Source organism: Brachionichthys hirsutus, unplaced genomic scaffold (assembly GCF_040956055.1).
Source record: "Brachionichthys hirsutus isolate HB-005 unplaced genomic scaffold, CSIRO-AGI_Bhir_v1 contig_1144, whole genome shotgun sequence".
Lineage (NCBI taxonomy): Eukaryota > Metazoa > Chordata > Actinopteri > Lophiiformes > Brachionichthyidae > Brachionichthys > Brachionichthys hirsutus.
The window spans coordinates 6675-32000 of NW_027180777.1; the positions used below are offsets into that span (position 1 = coordinate 6675).

At 42.1% G+C, this 25326-nt stretch overlaps 3 pseudogenes; all 3 read left to right on the forward strand.

Moving 5' to 3' along the window:
- Window positions 1-226: 226 nt before the first annotated feature.
- On the forward strand, window positions 227-4863 carry LOC137916677 (lysosomal dipeptide transporter MFSD1-like; annotated as a pseudogene).
- Window positions 4864-8138: 3275 nt separating this feature from the next.
- LOC137916678 (lysosomal dipeptide transporter MFSD1-like) lies at window positions 8139-16548 on the forward strand (annotated as a pseudogene).
- Window positions 16549-18819: 2271 nt separating this feature from the next.
- LOC137916680 (lysosomal dipeptide transporter MFSD1-like) lies at window positions 18820-23456 on the forward strand (annotated as a pseudogene).
- The last annotated feature ends 1870 nt before the right edge of the window (window positions 23457-25326 follow it).

Genomic DNA, 25326 nt, shown 5'->3' on the forward strand with positions numbered 1-25326 from the left:
AAATATAGCATATTGTATTTTTGTACAGTTTTAAAGTTTCTGGCTTCAGGTATGGTACCCAGGTCAAATGAGTACCGTACTAGGAGTGGGTACAGAGAGCCACCCTGGATACCATTATATGGGGTTTTATACCCTGTGAACTTTATTAAGGGACATTAAATACCAGCGAATCTTTCACAGGTGGGATGTAAATTGTTCTTTTCCTTTCCAGCCACTGTCTCTAACAATGGTGCAACTGGTAGAGAAAGGTACGTTATTATTGTTTACAAAGTTACGGACTTGAATTGCCGAAGTGCAGGCGTCAACTAACCAACAACAAACAAAACTACACCGCCTAAAACTAAAACTCACTATTACAAACTGTCAAGGTCCATGGCAACATCAGAAAATTGATGGAGAACAACCTAAATACTTGCCAGCTGACATCACTGAACGGGAACAGAGAACGTAGGGAGAACACGAGAGAGGAGCGACACTGCAAACACGTGTAGAAAGCAGGGTCTTGCTGACTGGTGGACGAGGAGCAGGTTCAGTCAGCTTGTTATAAGCTGCGCCTGAACTGCCATCAAAGGAGAGGGAGACGGACGAGTGAGGGGAAAACGGAGGAACACAAAACTCGATGACAACATTCACGTTAGAAACCCATGTAACCCCTGTATGGAATACGAAATGTGGAACAGGAGAGCTTGTATGTTTACATGCACTGATCTGCTATTTCAGTGTATTACCGCTTTGTGGTGCTGTTCTTCAACTGTCTGATGACGTTTGGCTCCTACTTCTGCTTTGACATCCTCAGTGCTTTGCAGAATCAGTTCCAAGGGGTAAGAAGGAAGAACCAGGAGCTTTAAAAAGTCCTTATTCAATGATTCCTTCTCATAAATGCACGTTGGCATAACTGTTTGCTGTCAAAATTCCAAAGTCGGTAACTTTGTGGCTCTGCATTTTATAATTTGCTTCCTTTCACCTGACAGAACTTGACATGTCCCAATACAACGGTGATCAATGGGACCGTTGACTGTGTGCTGGGACTGGGTTTGAGCCCTCAGCAGTACAATCTTCTTCATGCTGTTGCATCATGGATGCAAGTTCTCTCTCTCTACATCTCTCTCGCTCACACACACCCACACACTGCACAACACAAATCACTCTTTTCACAGCCACCACTCTGATATTTAGATTATGACTTTCCATCAATATACTAAAAGTTGTTTTTGAACTGCTGCTTAAAAGGGGACGTATTATGAAAAAACAAAAAGTCACTTTTAATTTCTACATTCATATTCGGCAGTTTCGGGTCATTACAAACCCCAAAACTGCAAATGGAAGTTTGACAGATGCATGAAAACGAGATGTTATGGTGGTTTTTCTCGGTTTTTGTACTTGTTCCAGCAGCTGGCTAGAATTGAGAACAAGCTCTTATAGTACTTCTGGAGATTCACAAGGAAAAACTCAACCAATTCTCAAGGCTGAGCATTATTAAAGGCTTGAGAAAAGCAGTCATCTTCATCAATGTCCGGCCCGGGTTTAGCTACAGACACTATTTGTTGAGAACGTGAATTGATAGAAAGTGTTGCACGGTCACCAGCCGAATTGTCTGAACATTGGGGTGTCTGACCAATGGCGTTAACCCCTTCAGATCTCATCTCAAGGGTTTCTCTATCTGTAATCAGATGTTCTGTTCCACAAAACACCGGTCCTGTGGTCTTTGCCCGGTTTTACGGTAATATGCACCACCGTTACCGGGAACCGCCGCTGGTGCTCCGGTCACAGAGACCGATTTTGACCAGCAGGTGCTGGTGCCACGGCCGTAATGGCGATTGGGTGTGCTCAGACCATCAGGGACTAAAGGGTTAAAGGGGACATATTATGAAAAACTCACTTTTCCCATGTTTCTACACTATAATTGGTCATTTTGGGTCCTTAGAAAAGTCATACATTTTTAGTCATCTGTAACATGGGTTGATTACATTTATTAACCAATTTAATCAACTAATCAATCAATGAAAAAAAAAAAAAGTTCATCCTAAAGTTCCATCATCCCCAGATCCACAAACAATTAGCATGTTAAGGCTACATTTTGAGACGGTTCTAATACTAATACATCTGATTCTGTTCTCTTAATAGGAATGCAATTGCGTCGGTTGTGTTTGGATTCCTTCTTGACAAATTCGGAAACGGCTGTAAGTTTACATATACTGTATATTATCTATTCATCTGCTCAACAACCAATTTATGCTAACTGATGGATAATCGATTGTCCCTCTGTTCTTTCTGCAGTTGGAGTGTTTCTGTCCTCCTTTCTCTGTGTTTTGGGCTCATCACTGTTTGCACTGGGCTCCCACTTCAAAGGAACTCCCTATCTGCTGCCCCTCATGCTCACAGGCCGACTCCTGTTTGGAGCAGGCTTTGGACCACTATACGGTAAGGTCATTTCATACAGGCTCTTAGCCATGTCACCTCGCCTCAGTAAATGTTTTCCTTTGCATGTTCATCAGTTGTTCAGAACCGCATCACAGCCTTCTGGTTCAAAGGGAAGGAGCTGGCCATGGCGTTTGGTATCACCATGGCTTCCTCTCGCCTCGGTTCAGTCCTGAACTTTTTCCTCACCCAGAGTTTTGAGGAGAAATATCACATGCAGTGGACACTCTGGGGTGGTAGGATTATGGTGCCACTGAATAATGATGGTGTAAAGAGAGTTTCTCTTCATACTATGTAGTTCAGGATCCTTTGTTTTGCAGGTGCATTGTTATGTGGGTTGAGCTTTGTAGCTGCCATTATAGTCATTAAACTGGACAATCTCAGGTTGAAGCTGCAACATCTTGTCGGTGCCATCGAAGAGGAGTCCCGGAAAGTGGTATGAACAGTGTCTGACATCATCTTTCTCAGGAAGTGATTGTTTGTGGAGTTAATTATTTGTCTTTCTGTGTGTTTGTGTGTAGAGAATTCAGGATGTGAAGCTCCTCCCATTAAGATACTGGTTGCTGGTTCTCACCATCATGTTCTTTTACAATAGCCTCTTTTCTTTTATTGCAGATGCTAGGTAGGTGTGTCAATACAATAAGCGACATGTTCATATTTCTTTGGTCGGAATGTCAGTGTTATTTTAAGTTTGAAAATGATCTTATCTGAGACTCTTCTAGCACAAATTTGTCCAAACAAAGGTCTGATTGGAGACGGCAAATGAACTGATGTCTACGTCAAGATTGAAAGAAATACACCACTGTGTTTATTTGCACGTTTTCTGGTTTATTATGTTTTTCTGTTGCGGTTTAAAGTAAAATAATCATTCATAAATCACAAACCATTGCATTGATATGATCCAATATACATGAGCACTTATAGCATTTTGCAAAACTGACATGATTGTGTATTTTCCTGTCCAGTAAATTCATTCAGGATAAGTACAGTGACTACAGTCAGAAGGAGGCATCTTATGCTGCCAGTGCAGTTTATGACAGCTCAGTGATCCTCTTAATCTGCTTGGGAATTCTCATAGTGAGTATCTCTAACCCAGATCTGTCTCTAAACTGTCCAGAAGTTGCAGAAAGTAATGTCAAATATGCAGATATGTTGCACAACAGACATTCTGTTGTGTTGGCTGCAGGATTACGTGGGTCTGCGGGGCATCTTCATTGTGTCCTGTGCTGTCCTCACACTGCCTGTCTTTGGACTCCTGGCCTTCACCTACGTCCCTCCTCTCGTCTCCACCATATGGCTGGGAATCACCTACTCTTTTGCTTCTGTGAGTTTAGATCCATTTTAATTTCTAACACTTGTTCTCTCTAAAAGATAGTTATTATTTTATTGTATTGTCCCTGTTTAAATAAACTCAAACTCAAGGTCAGTAATTAATTTTAACTTGTCATAAACAATGACTGTAAGGTCATAACATATGGAAATCAAAATGAAAGTGTTGTCAATGTGAGGATGCTAATGGACTTGTCCTTGAGGCAGGGAGGGTATTTATTTTTTACAATAAATCTTCCAAAGTTTGGGTATTCAGGTGATTGCGTTTTTTAGTTGCGAGTTCTCCTGCTTTAGACAGACAGGCAAACCAACGCAGGCGAAAACATAACCTCCTCGGCGGCAGTAAAAGTACACAGCCTATAAGCAAACAAATGAAGCAAAAGAACATGCAAAGGGAAGAGGATGGACAGACATAGCCAAACAAAAACAGGAGCACCGGAAAGAATCGCGATACTTGCAATCACGGGGATGGATGCATGCATAATCTGGCAAAGAGAGCAGGGTCTGTGAAAGGACTGAATGAGGAGCAGGCGTGTCTCGTTATGCTACATCAGTCCATCCTCAGCTGTCCAGAGAGGGACATAGGGACGGAAGGGAACACAGAACTTGTCCTAAACCTAACCAGCTGTGCTGTATTCCAGGTGAGCTTCTGGCCATCAATTTCCCTCGTGGTACCTCAGGCGACTCTGGGAACTGCCTTAGGTCTGGCTGTATCCATGGAGATGATTGGAGTTGGCGTGTCTAATCTGGTTATTGGAACGATTTTGGGAACTAAGTAGGTAGGAGGGATTGCAGTGCATGATGCAGTATATTAGATTCATGCTGACCTTCACCATTCTCTGGACAGTCAAAGTATAATTCCACTGTGGCGTTGGCAAGGGATGATGATCTTCATGTTGGCCAACACCATCAGCTGCATCATCACCTCAGTGCTGCTTAACATTGTTGACCACAGACAGGTCAGTCATCCCACACGCTGACTGTACAGCCAGGTGTTCAATGTGTTGAGTTGCATTCTTTGCTCTACAGGGTGGGACCCTGAACAAATCAAACAAGAGGACCAGTCAGCAAAATGAGGAAGAAAACAGCACGATTATGTCTGTACAGAAAAAGTGAATGTAAATGAAACCCAAACAAGTTAGCAGCATTCATCGTATTCTTAAGGAGTTTATAAATATCTCTCTCATACGCTGTGAATGAAACGAGATCAGTCTACTTCCGATATTTAATGGAAGGAAATAATCTGTCATGGTTCTGTTTCCTTATTATTCTAATGATTGGTTTGTTGACCTGTCTTCTGTCTGCGTAGATACATCATACATCCACCCTTAGGCTGGTCACAATGAAAGGCCACACCTGCAATAATCATGCCGTCTAATCAGCACCTTGATATGCCACACCTATCAGGTGGATGGATTATCTCGGCAAAGGAGAAGTGCTCACCAACACAGATTTAAAGTTTGTGAACTACATTTGAGAGAAATTTGCTTTTTGTGTACATAGGAAACGTCTTAGATATTTGATTTCAACTAGTATTGTAGTCAAGACCAAGGCATGACCGAGACATTTGGAGGCCCGAGACCAAGACGATGCCGAGACTGTATATATCATAGAAAAATCATAACAAAATGGAATGACCAGTATGTTTTTTTTCATGAAATTACGCCTTTCATATAAATATTGTATGCATATGTTGAATCTTTGCACACTCATCCAACTATGTGCTTGTCATGACATGTGCACAAAGCTGCTTTGATTAATGACTAACGTTTTTAATGAAATAAGAAAAGACAACTCGAGTTGACTCAGATCTTTATTTAACAATTATTTTCCCACAACACCCATTTCAACTGATGTATGATGCCAGAAGCAACACCGGTCGCTCTCAAGCCAAAGATGCTTTTTATTTTCCAAACATAGGGTAGAGAGCATGTCAGGTTCAATCAGTTTATTTAATGGAAGAACAGTGCAATCATCTTATTAGAATCAGACAAGAACAAGTCCACATTAACTGGTGTTTATGAATACAAACAACATGAAAGAGAAATGAAAAAAGAAAAAAAAAGTGATGCCACATGAGGACAACTACAGCAATTATCCATGGTACACAAGCAACAGGCAGTGGCACAAAGAGCAGCAACCTCCAGTAAAACAAAAACGCAGGACATGCAGAGCAGCAACGGAGAGCGTTTCTGTCGACAACAGCAGCCACAATTAAGGGGATGGCAGTGGCTTGTGAACGGGCCACACGTCTGCAACCTTCCAGCAAAAAGGGCATGAGCTCACCGGTAACTGGAGGATGAACATAAGGCACCCGCAGCTTAATTCCACATGGGGACCAGAATAGCAGCCCAACAGGACCCCAAGCAGGCCGACCCACTCCTCTACACCGTTAATTATCAGCTGCATGAATCAAAAATAGTAGGTGCAACACGCTTCAGCCAAGCCAAACAACGCCATTCTGCAGATCAGAGCGATGGTGTTGACTTTAGGAGGAACAGGACAGCTGTGAAACCACTGTGCTTTCTGGGTTCTTCCTCATGCACTCCAATTAAAATGCTACCAGATCATTTGAATATCCGGCTTCCAAACACATGCACACACAGCACCAACCACACAACCTCCAACTCTCATTAGCAGAGGTGAAGCTCGTAGCTACTGCACTTAAAATCATCAGCTGGATAGAAATATCGCTCTGGGTAAGTAATAATCTTTCTATATGTACAAGCTGAATGTCTGGTTTCTGTGAAATTCTCAACTTCAAATAGTTGTGAGTTCTGTCTTTCCACTCAGCACCTGTAAAGTGCCTTGAGATAACTTTCTGTTATGATCTGGCGCTATATATGAATAAAATTGAATTGAATTGTTCTACAATTCTGGTCTATTGGAATGACATCAATGAACATATTCATTGTAAATAAATACATAAAGCAAACATTATTGACAAGTCAGTAGTTCAACTGTAAATGTAGAATATAATTTGCAATATGAGGATGGCCATCATAACCTAATGTCATTTCTTAGAAATAACCATGCATGTTCACACAACAGGTTATACTCGTCATAAATGTGATGACCCACATTTCCTTGAAAGATTCAATTGAAGTCAATCTTTAGGTAAATAGTTTGCTTGAACTGACACGTTGTCATAACACAGGGTAAACTGTATTTTAAAGATTTTTATAATATTTGTAAACTGGAAACTAGAATCAAGACCCTTTATAAAAAATCTTGAGTGATAATATAAAATAAACCAGACAACAGTTTTCTACAGACAGTTTTTGCACCCTCTTTGTGAAAATAAAATGTTTTCCAGAATTATTGTATTCCATGTGGATAATAAAGGAATCAATTCAATTTATTTCTATAGCGCCAGATCATAACAGAAAGTTATCTCAAGGCACTTTACAGGTGTAGCAAGGAAAGACAGAACCCGACTTAAATATAACATATTGTGCTGTGTATTTTTGTACAGTTTTATAGTTTCTGGCTTTAGGTATGTTAAAAACTACAAAGAAAACCTGATCCAACTTCATTTAAGTTTTCTTGAAGGACTGCAGATAATCATTTAATTTTATTTGTTGATCATTAGCAAGGAATACTGTGACAATTAATTTACCGCCTGATTCCTGGTGTATATATTTTGTTGACTCTTAAGTATATGATTTATTTGAACATGATACAGCCTTTGTCATAACTGTTAAGGTGTAACAACTGTCAATGTAATTCAGCTTAGAAGAGTTTAAATATCTATTCTTAGAACTAAAGAAGCCTCTTGGGTGAAGTGTCTTCTTCTGATTCATCGTTGAATTATGTACTAAGGACTTTCAATGGAAACAAGACGGCAAGGGCTTTTTTGAAATGCTCCTCTTAGGCAGGGTGTTTGACTGTACTTGTACTTCTCTAACATTCTATCTAATATATATATTCATCATCATCATCCTTCAAGGATGAACAAGAATCTACACCAAAACCATTAGGCTATATTTATTGGCCTGTTTAAAAACAGCCTACCCATGATACAATCAGTATGCCATGCCTTTCAATCATTTACTTTACACCAAGTCACTGTGTTACATTTCATCCAGCATTTTATAGCAGAATCCTTTATTTTATCCCGCAATCTTGTTTTTACACTCTTTTTTTATATATTAGGTAAATTTAGACCTGACACCATAAAGAGCTTATACACATGTATTGGAGAGAATTCAGTGTCTTTCTCAATGGTACCTCAGCAGTACCCAGGTGAAATGGGTAGTAGGAGTGGGTACAGAGAGCCACCTTGGATACATTATATGTGGGTTTTTTATACCCTGTGAACTAGATACCAATAAATCTTTCACAGATGGGATGTAACTTGTTCTTTCCCTTTCCAGCCACTGTCTCTAACAATGGTGCAACTGGTAGAGAAAGGTACGTTATTATTCTTTACAAAGTTACGTTACTGATTTGCCAAAGGGCAGACATCAATACACGCACAATAAACAAAACTACACCACCTAAAACTCAGACCATGTACGCACGCAGCCGGATATCTCCAAAAACAAATATATTTAAAATCCGGTTATACGTCTGTGTCTGGACGCCTGTAATATGAGTTACGTTTTCTTGTTTTTTAACCATATTCCATTTGCTGGTGCTCTTCTCACTGTCATTGTTTCTCTAGACAGTGAGGGCCACTCAGCAGCTATCCCAGTAGCTGCTGATAAAAAAAGTGAAATTGCATTGGCACGCACGCAAATAAATGTTGCATTGGATGACAGTGCACTGCACAACCCAGTGCAGTCAGTTGATGTAGCTCTCTTACTTTACGATAAGCTTTTCTTCAATAAGGATTTACACTCGAGCCGTCCGGTTAACCGAAGAACCAACTCGGTCTCGGGTGCAAAACCGAGCATGCACACAAATAACCATTCTATCAACCGAGTCCCCACAAAACAACATTACATGTTTAACTTGTGATTGTTGTTTCTTTTCTTCTTCCGTTTTTCGGCACCTGACGGATAAATTATCTTAGACATGATGACGAGTGATGACGATAGACCGCTCTTTGTACCATGCATTTCTTGCTTCAACACTAGTTGGCCAGGGGGCCCGAGGCAGCTGCTTAGGCTGCTGAAAGGCTGGGCTGGCCCTGATCACACATCAACCACCAACACATTTACAGTTTACTATACAAGCTTTTTATTAGAGTTTGTAATATATTAAAATCAACAGCAGATAGCAGCATTTCGAGGCGTTGCTGATGGGCCAGAAGTGTCCAAACTGCAAACCCCTCCACGGAAGAGTTTGGGCACCTGAAGCAAAAGGCTGTGAGGCCCCATTGGTTCATGGCACTTCATTTTTTCCAGCGTATTACCGCTTTCTGGTGCTGTTCTTCAACTGTCTGATGACGTTTGGCTCCTACGTCTGCTTTGACATCCCCAGTGTTTTGCAGAATCAGTTCCAAGGGGTAAGTAGGAGGTACCAGGAGCTTTAAAATGTCCTTATTTAATGATTCCTTCTCATAAATGCACGTTGACATAACTGTTCGGTGTCAATATTCCAAAGTCAGTCAGTTTGTGGCTCTGCATTTTATAATTTGCTTCCTTTCACCTGACAGAACCTGACGTGTCCCAATACAACAGTGATCAATGGGACCGTTGACTGTGTGCTGGGACTGGGTTTGAGCCCTCAGCAGTACAATCTTCTTCATGCTGTTTTATCATGGATGCAAGTTCTCTCTCTCTCCATCTCTCTCTATCGCTCACCCACACACACACAGCACAACACAAATCACTCTTTCACAGCCACTACTCTGATCTTTAGAATATTACTTCATCATCAATATATTAAACATTGTTTTTGAGCTGCTGCTTTAATATGTAAACAAGAATACACAATGTGGTCTAGATGATTAGAAATTAAATGAATTAACTGTCCAGATCAACTCAAGGGTATTATCGAGTGCTGCAACGATTAATCGATTAAATTGAGTAATTAAATTAGAAAAAATCTTTAACTTCAATTACCGGTATGTTGCCTTGAGAATTTGTTTAATTCGTGTTGCGTATTAAAACTACTAACCAACTGCTGGCGCGTAGTGCCCGGAACTTAAACGAAGCTTGTTTCCGCACAAGAGGGGAAGCCGAGCGAGCAGAGTCAATACAGTCCAATGTGGTGGCTGGGATCATTGATAAAGATGGAGGAAAGAACCACAATGAAGGAGAAAAGGAGGAAGGAGTCCAAAGAAAATGACAGAAACTATCCAAAGTTTGGGACCATTTCAAGCTAAAAACAAAACAAAACTGAGAATGCGGTGCAATGTTTGCACTGTCAAACTGCTGCCGTATGACAACAGTCATGCTAAACGGACTACAGTTATAGCGCTTTCGACACTTTCGCTGTGCCCAAAGCGCTTTAGCCTCACATTCACCCATTCACACTCCAGTGGGCGACTGCTCCCATGCAAGGTGCGGTCAGGCCCACTGGGAGCAATTTGGGGTTCAGCGTCTTGCCCAAGGACACTTTGACCCTGGTCACTGGACAACCTGCTCTACCAACTGAGCCACAGCCGCCCTATATATTTATATATATATGAATATTTACACACACACTGGACCCCTATGGTTACTCCCATGGGTAGTGGACCCGCTGGAGAACTCAAATAACTTTTGGCTGTTTTTTGGTCAGGCCCCAATGGGAGACAAAGCCATGAGAATCTATCCAGAAGCCCTTCCTCCAGGCCTAATTTCAATGAATCAATGAAAAAAAAGCTGATCCTTAAGTTCCATCGTCCCCAGATCCACGAACAATTAGCATGTTAAGGCTACATTTTGAGAAGCTTCTAATACTAATACATCTGATTCTGTTCTCTTATTAGGACTGCAATTGCGTCGGTTGTGTTTGGATTCCTTCTTGACAAATTCGGAAACTGCTGTAAGTTTACATATACTGTATATTATCTATTCATCTGCTCAACAACCAATTTATGCTAACTGATGGATAATCGATTGTCCCTCTGTTCTTTCTGCAGTTGGAGTGTTTCTGTCCTCCTTTCTGTGTGTTTCGGGCTCATCACTGTTTGCACTGGGCTCCCACTTCAAAGGAACTCCCTATCTGCTGCCCCTCATGCTCACAGGCCGACTCCTGTTTGGAGCAGGCTTTGGACCACTATACGGTAAGGTCATTTCATACAGGCTCTTAGCCATGTCACCTCGCCTCAGTAAATGTTTTCCTTTGCATGTTCATCAGTTGTTCAGAACCGCATCACAGCCTTCTGGTTCAAAGGGAAGGAGCTGGCCATGGCGTTTGGTATCACCATGGCTTCCTCTCGCCTCGGTTCAGTCCTGAACTTTTTCCTCACCCAGAGATTTGAGGAGAAATATCACATGCAGTGGACACTCTGGGGTGGTAGGATTACGGCGCCACTGAATAATGCTGGTGTAAAGAGAGTTTCTCTTCATACTATGTAGTTCAGGATCCTTTGTTTTGCAGGTGCATTGTTATGTGGGTTGAGCTTTGTAGCTGCCATTATAGTCATTAAACTGGACAATCTCAGGTTGAAGCTGCAACATCTTGTCGGTGCCATCGAAGAGGAGTCCCGGAAAGTGGTATGAACAGTGTCTGACATCATCTTTCTCAGGAAGTGATTGTTTGTGGAGTTAATTATTTGTCTTTCTGTGTGTGTTTGTGTGTAGAGAATTCAGGATGTGAAGCTCCTCCCATTAAGATACTGGTTGCTGGTTCTCACCATCATGTTCTTTTACAATGGCATTTTCCCATTTATTGCAGATGCTAGGTAGGTGTGTCAATACAATACGCAACATGTTCATATTTCTTAGGTCGGAAGGTCAGTGTTATTTTAAGTTTGAAAATGATCTTATCTGAGACTCTTCTAGCACAAATTTGCCCAAACAAAAGTCTGATTGGAGACGGGCAAATGAACTGATGTCTACGTCAAGATTGAAAGAAATCCAACACTGTGTTTATTTGCACGTTCTTAGGGAGTTTGATTTCACAACAAAATGTTTTTTCTGCATCTTTTAATGACTATTTTACTTTAGACCGCAACAGAAATAAATCACAAACCATTGCATTGATATGATCCAATATACATGAGCACTTATAGCATTTTGCAAAACTGACATGATTGTGTATTTTCCTGTCCAGTAAATTCATTCAGGATAAGTACAGTGACTACAGTCAGAAGGAGGCAGCTTATGCTGCCAGTGCAGTTTATGACAGCTCAGTGATCCTCTTAATCTGCTTGGGAATTCTCATAGTGAGTATCTCTAACCCAGATCTGTCTCTAAACTGTCCAGAAGTTGCAGAAAGTAATGTCAAATATGCAGATATGTTGTACAACAGACATTCTGTTGTGTTGGCTGCAGGATTACGTGGGTCTGCGGGGCATCTTCATTGTATCCTGTGCTGTCCTCACACTGCCTGTCTTTGGACTCCTGGCATTCACCTATGTCCCTCCTCTCGTCTCCACCATATGGCTGGGAATCACCTTCTCTTTTGCCAGTGTGAGTCGAGATCTATTTTAATTTCTAACACATGTTCTATCTAAAAATAGTTATTATTTTATTAACCTTAGTCTCAACGTACTCTAGCAGTAAATATATATAGTTATCAGACATGTTGTCGTTTTCATCAAAAGTGTTCATGAAGACTTTTGGGTCAAAATACATTAATCAGTGCTTCTATATATCTATAAGTACAACAAAGAATAACTTTATTACCATTTTTTTTAGTCTGCAACAGAAAATATTTGAATAAAATAAATAAAATATTATTATCTGCGCTGTCTCTTGAGGGTTTGTTTACAACAACTCTTCTTCTGCTAATACTCCCTGCGCGCACTCTGACAATCAGGGCGCCACTGCCAACTACTGGAGTGGATGTGCAATTACACTTTAATCTTGTATGGGGGGTCGCGCCCCACCATTTGAGAACCACTGCCTTAATCAGAGTTCAAACGTGGACCCGAGTAAGACAAAGACAAAGAACAGTTTTTTAATAATAAAAAAAATAGTCTTCCAATTAAAATTCTGTATATTTGATATCTTTTTTGAAGGTCAGTAATTAATCTTAACTTGTCATAAACAATGAATGTAAGAATCAGAATCAGAAGTAGTTTATTGCCATTGTCAGTGAGGGTTCACAGACCAGGAACGTTTCTCGGTGAAGTCGTGCTACATCTACCATTAATGACAAAATACAAAAACCATACAAGTACAGACACATCAGCAGCAGCCGGAGTGGTTACACAGATGTGTACTAGCAGCAGTAAACTAGCGTAATCACACAGTGCAAATGGAACAGTGCAAGTTGTATTCAGGAGTCCGGGACAGAATTATTAAGTGTTCATTAGTCTTACGGCTGAGGGAAAGAAGCTGTTCTTGTGGCGGGAGGTTCTGGTCCGGATGGACCGTAGCCTCCTGCCTGAGGGGAGAGGGTCAAAGAGTCCATGTCCAGGGTGGGAAGGGTCGGCTGTGATCCGACCTGCACGCCTCCGAGTCCTGGAGACATACAGGTCCTGGAGCGATGGCAGCTTGCAGCCGATCACCTTCTCCGCAGCACGTACAATGCGCTGCACTCTGTGTCTGTTCCTGGTGGTGGCGCCAGCGTACCACACGGTGATGGAGGTGGTGAGGACGGACTCCACGGTGGAGGTGTAGAACTGCACCAACATCTGAGTTGGCAGCTTGAGTTTCCTCAGCTGCCGCAGGAAGTACATCCTCTGCTGAGCCTTCTTGATGAGGGAGCTGATGGTCGGCTCCCACTTGAGGTCCCGGGTGATGGTGGTGCCCAGGAAGCGGAAAGAGTCCACGATGGAGATGGGGGTCGGGGAGTATGTGAGGGCGAGGGGGGACGGTGGGGCTGTGACTTCAGGCGCTCAAAAGACTTCATGACTACAGATGTCAGCGCTATCGGTCTGTAGTCATTAAGTCCTGTGGTCCTTGGCTTCTTGGAGACAGGGACAGTGGTGGAGGACTTGAAGCAGGCTGGCACATGACAGGACTCCAGAGAGGTGTTAAAGATGTCTGTGAAGACAGGAGTCAGCTCACAGGCACAATGTTTCAGGGTGGAGGGGGATACATTGTCCGGCCCCGCAGCTTTACGGGGGTTCAGCTTTGTGAACTGTCTGTGCACATCCTGCTCCTGGATGCAGAGGACAGTTGGGGTGGGGGGAGAGTCTATGGAGGCATTTGGCAGTTTGCCCTCCATGTTGTGGCCTTTGGCCTTACCGGAGAGCAGCGGGTCACGATCCGTGCGCAGGAGGCGGAAATCCTCCAGCTGGAGCGCGCTGTCCGGGATCTGTGCGCTGAGCCACGTCTCCGTAAAGCACAAAACAGAAGAGGATGAAAAGTCCTTATTTCTCCTCATCAGCAGCGCCAGCTCGTCCATCTTGTTGCTGAGAGAACGGACGTTGGAGAGGAATATTCCCGGTAAGGGCGTGCGAGATCCGCGCCTGCGGAGTTGGACGAGCGCGCCGGCACGCTTCCCTCTTCTCCGGCGTCTCACTCGTTTCACCAAAACATGGACTAATTCCGCAGCAGAAACTAAAATAAGGGGCAAAAGGTCCGTGGGAGTCGTTGATCTAAAGTTTAGAAGCTCTTCACGGGTGTAAGAGCACGCAGACGCACAATTAACATGAAAAAACAAACAACACAGAACGCACGAGAGCACCAGGGCGACCGTAGGAGGCGCCATCCGGAAGTAGTCATAACATGTGAATGAATGAATGAATATATTTATTAGATAGAATGTTAGAGTACAAGTACAGTCACACAGTAGCATGTATTACAGTACAAATAAAGTCAAACATCCTGTCTAAGAGGAGCATTTCAAAAAAGCCCTTGCGATCTTGTTTCCGTTGAAAGTCCTGCTTACATAAATATCCACAATTAACAACACAAATTTGACAAAACAAATTAATATAAAACCAATATTCAATAACTCAATTGATGCAACGTAACATTAGAAAAATAAAAATAAAATGATTTTACACCGCAATTAATATGTGCAACGTAGGTGGACAAAAAAAGGGGGGGGGGGGGGGGTTGATCCGGAGAGAGTCGTGATGACTATCTCCGTTTCTGTCCCCCTAAAAGGTGTATTTTTAGGGCCATTTTGAAGGAGGCCAAAGAGGTGCATGTTTTGAGGGCGGGAGTCAAACCGTTCCACCCTTGGGTGGCCGTCTTGTAAAAAGATGATTTACCGATGTTGGTCCTATAGGAGGGGGTAATCAGGTTGTTGTTTGAGCTCCCTCTAGTGTTGTGGCTGTGGGTGTCAGTAAATCTGTGGAGGTGTTCCGTCAGGTATGCAGGGATTGAGGGGACTGAGGGCAGAGCTGCATTGACTATTTTAAATGCCAATCCCATTTTGAGTTGTTTAACCCTGTCTTCTACCCTGAGCCATTTTAGGCTAGCAAAATGTCCAGGAAGAAGGTGGGTCATGGGCCCCAGATTGAGGAGTAGCCGAATCAGTTTGTTTTGGGAGGTTTGGAGCCTGGTTTTCAGGGACATTTTGATGTTTGAATACCAGGAGGTGCTAGCATAGTCAAAGAGGGGCTGAACGAGGGCACCAGCAAGGGTCCGGAAAGCACTTTTGTTGACAAAAGCAGACATTCTGCCCAAAAATCTTGTTCTTTGATTGACTTTTTTGATCACCTTAGTTGCCATACTATCGCCAGACAGGTATTTGTCAAGAACACAGCCCAAATAGGTCATCTCTTCTTTGCTGGAGATTACTGTATTATCGACTGTGACCTTGAAATCATTAACATTTATCTCACGTAGAGAGTGTTTAGACCCAAAAAGAGTCAATTCGGTTTTACCAAGATGTGGAAATCAAAATGAAAGTGTCAATGTGAGGATGCTAATGGACTTGTCCTTAAGGCAGGGAGGGTATTTATTTTTTACAATAAATCTTCGAAAGTTTGGGTATTCAGGTGATTGCGTTTTTTAGTTGCGAGTTCTCCTGCTTTAGACAGACAGGCAAACCAACGCAGGCGAAAACATAACCTCCTCGGCGGCAGTAAAAGTACACAGCCTATAAACAAACAAATGAAGCAAAAGAACATGCAAAGGGAAGAGGATGGACAGACATAGCCAAACAAAAACAGGAGCACCGGAAAGAATCGCGATACTTGCAATCACGGGGATGGATGCATGCATAATCTGGCAAAGAGAGCAGGGTCTGTGAAAGGACTGAATGAGGAGCAGGCGTGTCTCGTTATGCTACATCAGTCCATCCTCAGCTGTCCAGAGAGGGACATAGAGACGGAAGGGAACACAGAACTTGTCCTAAACCTAACCAGCTGTGCTGTATTCCAGGTGAGCTTGTGGTCATCAATTCCTCTCGTGGTACCTCAGGCGACTCTGGGAACTGCCTTAGGTCTGGCTGTATCCATGGAGATGATTGGAGTTGGCGTGTCTAATCTGGTTATTGGAACGATTTTGGGAACTAAGTAGGTAGGAGGGATTGCAGTGCATGATGCAGTACATTAGATTCATGCTGACCTTCACCATTCTCTGGACAGTCAAAGTATAATTCCACTGTGGCGTTGGCAAGGGATGATGATCTTCATGTTGGCCAACACCATCAGCTGCATCATCACCTCAGTGCTGCTTAACATTGTTGACCACAGACAGGTCAGTCATCCCACACGCTGACTGTACAGCCAGGTGTTCAATGTGTTGAGTTGCATTCTTTGCTCTACAGGGTGGGACCCTGAACAAATCAAACAAGAGGACCAGTCAGCAAAATGAGGAAGAAAACGGCACGATTCTGTCTGTACAGAGAAAGTGAATGTAAATGAAAGCCAAACAAGTTAGCAGCATTCATCGTATTCTTAAGGAGTTTATAAATATCTCTCTCATACGCTGTGAATGAAACGAGATCAGTCTACTTCCGATATTTAATGGAAGGAAATAATCTGTCATGGTTCTGTTTTCTTATTATTCTAATGATTGGTTTGTTGACCTGTCTTCTGTCTGCGTAGATACATCATACATCCACCCTTAGGCTGGTCACAATGAAAGGCCACACCTGCAATAATCATGCCGTCTAATCAGCACCTTGATATGCCACACCTATCAGGTGGATGGATTATCTCGGCAAAGGAGAAGTGCTCACCAACACAGATTTAAAGTTTGTGAACTACATTTGAGAGAAATTTGCTTTTTGTGTACATAGGAAACGTCTTAGATATTTGATTTCAACTAGTATTGTAGTCAAGACCAAGACATTACCGAGACATTTGGAGGCCCGAGACCAAGACGAGGCCGAGACTGTATATATCATAGAAAAATCATAACAAAATGGAATGACCAGTGTGTTTTTTTCATGAAGTTACGCCTTTCATATAAATATTGTATGCATATGTTGAATCTTTGCACACTCATGCAACCACTATGTCAGGGGTCGGGAACCGTTTTGGCTGGGAGAGCCATTAACACCAAATATTTTTAAATGTAATTCTGTGACAGCCATAAAATATGTTTAAAACTAAATTCATTAAATGTAATAACACTTTACAAGTACAATACGTCTCTGAATTATTTTTAATAACCTTGTTGTGCTGTTTCTAACCAATAATGAGTATTTCTTAGCATCAATGCAACTTCTGCTGCTGCGTGGTTTTGCTGATCTCTTTGTGACTGCAAAGTGAAAAGTACAATACTCCACGTCTTTTTTTCTTTCAGCCATCTTCTCAAAAGGTTTTCTAAAATTAGCGAGCTGACAATGCGATAAAAACGAGGGAAGTTTATATCCTGATCTCACAACAGGTCGTTGTGCGGACCCTTTTACACGTGCAAACATCGACCACTATTTTCGACAGCAAAATACAGCAACAACACTTGAACAGGGTCTCCGCCTCATCTGCTTTGCCTAGGCGATAGATAGATAGATAGATAGATAGATAGATAGATAGATAGATAGACAGATAGACAGACAGACAAACATGTATGTTTGCCACTTTCCCACTGAAATGACTGGTTTGACACTGTTTGAACGCAGATCGACCCGCTATCAATCAGCGTTTGTCCCTTTCCCAGTGAGCAGAACGGCGTTTATAAGCCGGACTTCCTCTGATTGCTGCCTCATAGCGAACCGGCTTTCTAGTCGCCGGTACTTTGTGTCATTCAGTTCAGAGATTCTTCATGTTTTAGTAAATTCACCCATGAATGAATGATGCAAAGATCAGAGAGATGTTATGGACAGCCATGAAGCCACTGTGCTTTCTTGGTTCTTCCTCATGCACTCCAATTAAAATGCTACCAGATCATTTGAATATCCTGCTTCCAAACACATGCACACACAGCACCAACCCACACAACCTCCAGCTCTCATTAGCAGAGGTGAAGCTAGATACATTACGGAAAAAAAGTAAAATATTTGTGGGCAACCATCAAATGTTTTCGGGCAGGTAGTTTTCATGACGATAAAAGTTAACGTCGAACCCTGAAAGTATTCTGATTCTGAATGTTCCTACAACAAGTTATACTCGTTATAAATGTAATGACCTACATTTCCTAGAAAATTAGTTTTGATGGCGTCAATCTTTGAGAAAATACTGACACTGTCATAGCCCAGGGTAAACTATATTTTAAATATATTTATCAATATTTTAATCCATTTGTCAACTGGAAACTAGAGCCGGTGCAAGAAGAAAAGTCAGCAGACAGACGAGACGAGACGAGACCGAGATAGGAGCAGACAGGTAGGAGCAGAGAGAAAATGCATCTGTCCTCTCCGAAGACAGGAAATGATACAAAAAATAATAAAGGACATATATTAAGTTTTATTTTACAGGTGTAGCAAGGAAAGACCTGCAGGGAAAGACAGAACTTAAATATAGCATATTGTATTTTTGTACAGTTTTAAAGTTTCTGGCTTCAGGTATGGTACCCAGGTCAAATGAGTACCGTACTAGGAGTGGGTACAGAGAGCCACTCTGGATACCATTATATGGGGTTTTATACCCTGTGAACTTTATTAAGGGACATTAAATACCAGCGAATCTTTCACAGGTGGGATGTAAATTGTTCTTTTCCTTTCCAGCCACTGTCTCTAACAATGGTGCAACTGGTAGAGAAAGGTACGTTATTATTGTTTACAAAGTTACGGACTTGAATTGCCGAAGTGCAGGCGTCAACTAACCAACAACAAACAAAACTACACCGCCTAAAACTAAAACTCACTATTACAAACTGTCAAGGTCCATGGCAACATCAGAAAATTGATGGAGAACAACCTAAATACTTGCCAGCTGACATCACTGAACGGGAACAGAGAACGTAGGGAGAACACGAGAGAGGAGCGACACTGCAAACACGTGTAGAAAGCAGGGTCTTGATGACTGGTGGACGAGGAGCAGGTTCAGTCAGCTCGCTATAAGCTGCGCCTGAACTGCCATCAAAGGAGAGGGAGACGGACGAGTGAGGGGAAAACGGAGGAACACAAAACTCGATGACAACATTCACGTTAGAAACCCATGTAACCCCTGTATGGAATACGAAATGTGGAACAGGAGAGCTTGTATGTTTACATGCACTGATCTGCTATTTCAGTGTATTACCGCTTTGTGGTGCTGTTCTTCAACTGTCTGATGACGTTTGGCTCCTACTTCTGCTTTGACATCCTCAGTGCTTTGCAGAATCAGTTCCAAGGGGTAAGAAGGAAGAACCAGGAGCTTTAAAAAGTCCTTATTCAATGATTCCTTCTCATAAATGCACGTTGGCATAACTGTTTGCTGTCAAAATTCCAAAGTCGGTAACTTTGTGGCTCTGCATTTTATAATTTGCTTCCTTTCACCTGACAGAACTTGACATGTCCCAATACAACGGTGATCAATGGGACCGTTGACTGTGTGCTGGGACTGGGTTTGAGCCCTCAGCAGTACAATCTTCTTCATGCTGTTGCATCATGGATGCAAGTTCTCTCTCTCTACATCTCTCTCGCTCACACACACCCACACACTGCACAACACAAATCACTCTTTTCACAGCCACCACTCTGATATTTAGATTATGACTTTCCATCAATATACTAAAAGTTGTTTTTGAACTGCTGCTTAAAAGGGGACGTATTATGAAAAAACAAAAAGTCACTTTTAATTTCTACATTCATATTCGGCAGTTTCGGGTCATTACAAACCCCAAAACTGCAAATGGAAGTTTGACAGATGCATGAAAACGAGATGTTATGGTGGTTTTTCTCGGTTTTTGTACTTGTTCCAGCAGCTGGCTAGAATTGAGAACAAGCTCTTATAGTACTTCTGGAGATTCACAAGGAAAAACTCAACCAATTCTCAAGGCTGAGCATTATTAAAGGCTTGAGAAAAGCAGTCATCTTCATCAATGTCCGGCCCGGGTTTAGCTACAGACACTATTTGTTGAGAACGTGAATTGATAGAAAGTGTTGCACGGTCACCAGCCGAATTGTCTGAACATTGGGGTGTCTGACCAATGGCGTTAACCCCTTCAGATCTCATCTCAAGGGTTTCTCTATCTGTAATCAGATGTTCTGTTCCACAAAACACCGGTCCTGTGGTCTTTGCCCGGTTTTACGGTAATATGCACCACCGTTACCGGGAACCGCCGCTGGTGCTCCGGTCACAGAGACCGATTTTGACCAGCAGGTGCTGGTGCCACGGCCGTAATGGCGATTGGGTGTGCTCAGACCATCAGGGACTAAAGGGTTAAAGGGGACATATTATGAAAAACTCACTTTTCCCATGTTTCTACACTATAATTGGTCATTTTGGGTCCTTAGAAAAGTCATACATTTTTAGTCATCTGTAACATGGGTTGATTACATTTATTAACCAATTTAATCAACTAATCAATCAATGAAAAAAAAAAAAAGTTCATCCTAAAGTTCCATCATCCCCAGATCCACAAACAATTAGCATGTTAAGGCTACATTTTGAGACGGTTCTAATACTAATACATCTGATTCTGTTCTCTTAATAGGAATGCAATTGCGTCGGTTGTGTTTGGATTCCTTCTTGACAAATTCGGAAACGGCTGTAAGTTTACATATACTGTATATTATCTATTCATCTGCTCAACAACCAATTTATGCTAACTGATGGATAATCGATTGTCCCTCTGTTCTTTCTGCAGTTGGAGTGTTTCTGTCCTCCTTTCTCTGTGTTTTGGGCTCATCACTGTTTGCACTGGGCTCCCACTTCAAAGGAACTCCCTATCTGCTGCCCCTCATGCTCACAGGCCGACTCCTGTTTGGAGCAGGCTTTGGACCACTATACGGTAAGGTCATTTCATACAGGCTCTTAGACATGTCACCCCGCCTCAGTAAATGTTTTCCTTTGCATGTTCATCAGTTGTTCAGAACCGCATCACAGCCTTCTGGTTCAAAGGGAAGGAGCTGGCCATGGCGTTTGGTATCACCATGGCTTCCTCTCGCCTCGGTTCAGTCCTGAACTTTTTCCTCACCCAGAGTTTTGAGGAGAAATATCACATGCAGTGGACACTCTGGGGTGGTAGGATTATGGTGCCACTGAATAATGATGGTGTAAAGAGAGTTTCTCTTCATACTATGTAGTTCAGGATCCTTTGTTTTGCAGGTGCATTGTTATGTGGGCTGAGCTTTGTAGCTGCCATTATAGTCATTAAACTGGACAATCTCAGGTTGAAGCTGCAACATCTTGTCGGTGCCATCGAAGAGGAGTCCCGGAAAGTGGTATGAACAGTGTCTGACATCATCTTTCTCAGGAAGTGATTGTTTGTGGAGTTAATTATTTGTCTTTCTGTGTGTTTGTGTGTAGAGAATTCAGGATGTGAAGCTCCTCCCATTAAGATACTGGTTGCTGGTTCTCACCATCATGTTCTTTTACAATAGCCTCTTTTCTTTTATTGCAGATGCTAGGTAGGTGTGTCAATACAATAAGCGACATGTTCATATTTCTTTGGTCGGAATGTCAGTGTTATTTTAAGTTTGAAAATGATCTTATCTGAGACTCTTCTAGCACAAATTTGTCCAAACAAAGGTCTGATTGGAGACGGCAAATGAACTGATGTCTACGTCAAGATTGAAAGAAATACACCACTGTGTTTATTTGCACGTTTTCTGGTTTATTATGTTTTTCTGTTGCGGTTTAAAGTAAAATAATCATTCATAAATCACAAACCATTGCATTGATATGATCCAATATACATGAGCACTTATAGCATTTTGCAAAACTGACATGATTGTGTATTTTCCTGTCCAGTAAATTCATTCAGGATAAGTACAGTGACTACAGTCAGAAGGAGGCATCTTATGCTGCCAGTGCAGTTTATGACAGCTCAGTGATACTCTTAATCTGCTTGGGAATTCTCATAGTGAGTATCTCTAACCCAGATCTGTCTCTAAACTGTCCAGAAGTTGCAGAAAGTAATGTCAAATATGCAGATATGTTGTACAACAGACATTCTGTTGTGCTGGCTGCAGGATTACGTGGGTCTGCGGGGCATCTTCATTGTGTCCTGTGCTGTCCTCACACTGCCTGTCTTTGGACTCCTGGCCTTCACCTACGTCCCTCCTCTCGTCTCCACCATATGGCTGGGAATCACCTACTCTTTTGCTTCTGTGAGTTTAGATCCATTTTAATTTCTAACACTTGTTCTCTCTAAAAGATAGTTATTATTTTATTGTATTGTCCCTGTTTAAATAAACTCAAACTCAAGGTCAGTAATTAATTTTAACTTGTCATAAACAATGACTGTAAGGTCATAACATATGGAAATCAAAATGAAAGTGTTGTCAATGTGAGGATGCTAATGGACTTGTCCTTGAGGCAGGGAGGGTATTTCTTTTTTACAATAAATCTTCCAAAGTTTGGGTATTCAGGTGATTGCGTTTTTTAGTTGCGAGTTCTCCTGCTTTAGACAGACAGGCAAACCAACGCAGGCGAAAACATAACATCCTCGGCGGCGGTAAAAGTACACAGCCTATAAGCAAACAAATGAAGCAAAAGAACATGCAAAGGGAAGAGGATGGACAGACATAGCCAAACAAAAACAGGAGCACCGGAAAGAATCGCGATACTTGCAATCACGGGGATGGATGCATGCATAATCTGGCAAAGAGAGCAGGGTCTGTGAAAGGACTGAATGAGGAGCAGGCGTGTCTCGTTATGCTACATCAGTCCATCCTCAGCTGTCCAGAGAGGGACATAAGGACGGAAGGGAACACAGAACTTGTCCTAAACCTAACCAGCTGTGCTGTATTCCAGGTGAGCTTCTGGCCATCAATTTCCCTCGTGGTACCTCAGGCGACTCTGGGAACTGCCTTCGGTCTGGCTGTATCCATGGAGATGATTGGAGTTGGCGTGTCTAATCTGGTTATTGGAACGATTTTGGGAACTAAGTAGGTAGGAGGGATTGCAGTGCATGATGCAGTACATTAGATTCATGCTGACCTTCACCATTCTCTGGACAGTCAAAGTATAATTCCACTGTGGCGTTGGCAAGGGATGATGATCTTCATGTTGGCCAACACCATCAGCTGCATCATCACCTCAGTGTTGCTTAACATTGTTGACCACAGACAGGTCAGTCGTCCCACACGCTGACTGTACAGCCAGGTGTTCAATGTGTTGAGTTGCATTCTTTGCTCTACAGGGTGGGACCCTGAACAAATCAAACAAGAGGACCAGTCAGCAAAATGAGGAAGAAAACGGCACGATTCTGTCTGTACGGAGAAAGTGAATGTAAATGAAACCCAAACAAGTTAGCAGCATTCATCGTATTCTTAAGGAGTTTATAAATATCTCTCTCATACGCTGTGAATGAAACGAGATCAGTCTACTTCCGATATTTAATGGAAGGAAATAATCTGTCATGGTTCTGTTTCCTTATTATTCTAATGATTGGTTTGTTGACCTGTCTTCTGTCTGCGTAGATACATCATACATCCACCCTTAGGCTGGTCACAATGAAAGGCCACACCTGCAATAATCATGCCGTCTAATCAGCACCTTGATATGCCACACCTATCAGGTGGATGGATTATCTCGGCAAAGGAGAAGTGCTCACCAACACAGATTTAAAGTTTGTGAACTACATTTGAGAGAAATTTGCTTTTTGTGTGCATAGGAAACGTCTTAGATATTTGATTTCAACTAGTATTGTAGACAAGACCAAGACATTACCGAGACATTTGGAGGCCCGAGACCAAGATGAGGCCGAGACTGTATATATCATAGAAAAATCACAACAAAATGGAATGACCAGTGTGTTTTTTTCAAGAAGTTACGCCTTTCATATAAATATTGTATGCATATGTTGAATCTTTGCACCCTCATCCAACTATGTGCTTGTCATGACATGTGCACAAAGCTGCTTTGATTAATGACTAACGTTTTTAATGAAATAAGAAAAGACAACTCGAGTTGACTCAGATCTTTATTTAACAATTATTTTCCCACAACACCCATTTCAACTGATGTATGATGCCAGAAGCAACACCGGTCGCTCTCAAGCCAAAGATGCTTTTTATTTTCCAAACATAGGGTAGAGAGCATGTCAGGTTCAATCAGTTTATTTAATGGAAGAACAGTGCAATCATCTTATTAGAATCAGACAAGAACAAGTCCACATTAACTGGTGTTTATGAATACAAACAACATGAAAAAGAAAAGAAAAAAGAAAAAAACAGTGATGCCACATGAGGACAACTACAGCAATTATCCATGGTACACAAGCAACAGGCAGTAGCACAAAGAGCAGCAACCTCCAGTAAAACAAAAACGCAGGACATGCAGAGCAGCAACGGACAGCGTTTCTGTCGACAACAGCAGCCACAATTAAGGGGATGGCAGTGGCTTGTGAACGGGCCACACATCTGCAACCTTCCAGCAAAAAGGGCATGAGCTCACCGGTAACTGGAGGATGAACATAAGGCACCCGCAGCTTAATTCCACATGGGGACCGGAATAGCAGCCCAACAGGACCCCAAGCAGGCCGACCCACTCCTCTACACCGTTAATTATCAGCTGCATGAATCGAAAATAGTGGGTGCAACACGCTTCAGCCAAGCCAAACAACGCCATTCTGCAGATCAGAGCGATGGTGTTGACTTTAGGAGGAACCGGACAGCCCTGAAACCACTGTGCTTTCTGTGCTATCTTTGTGCACTCAATGAAATTAAAATGCATTTGTATATCCTGCTTCCAAACACATGCACACACGGCACCAACCCACACAACCTCCAGCTCTCATTAGCAGAGGTGAAGCTCGTAGCTACTGCACTTAAAATAATCAGCTGGATAGAAATATCGCTCTGGGTAAGTAATAATCTTCCTATACAACCAGACGGTTTCTGTGAAATTCTCAACTTCAAATAGTTGTGAGTTCTGTCTTTCCACTCAGCACCTGTAAAGTGCCTTGAGATAACTTTCTGTTATGATCTGGCGCTATATATGAATAAAATTGAATTGAATTGTTCTACAATTCTGGTCTATTGGAATGACATCAATGAACATATTCATTGTAAATAAATACATAAAGCAAACATTATTGACAAGTCAGTAGTTCAACTGTAAATGTAGAATATAATTTGCAAAATGAGGATGGCCAT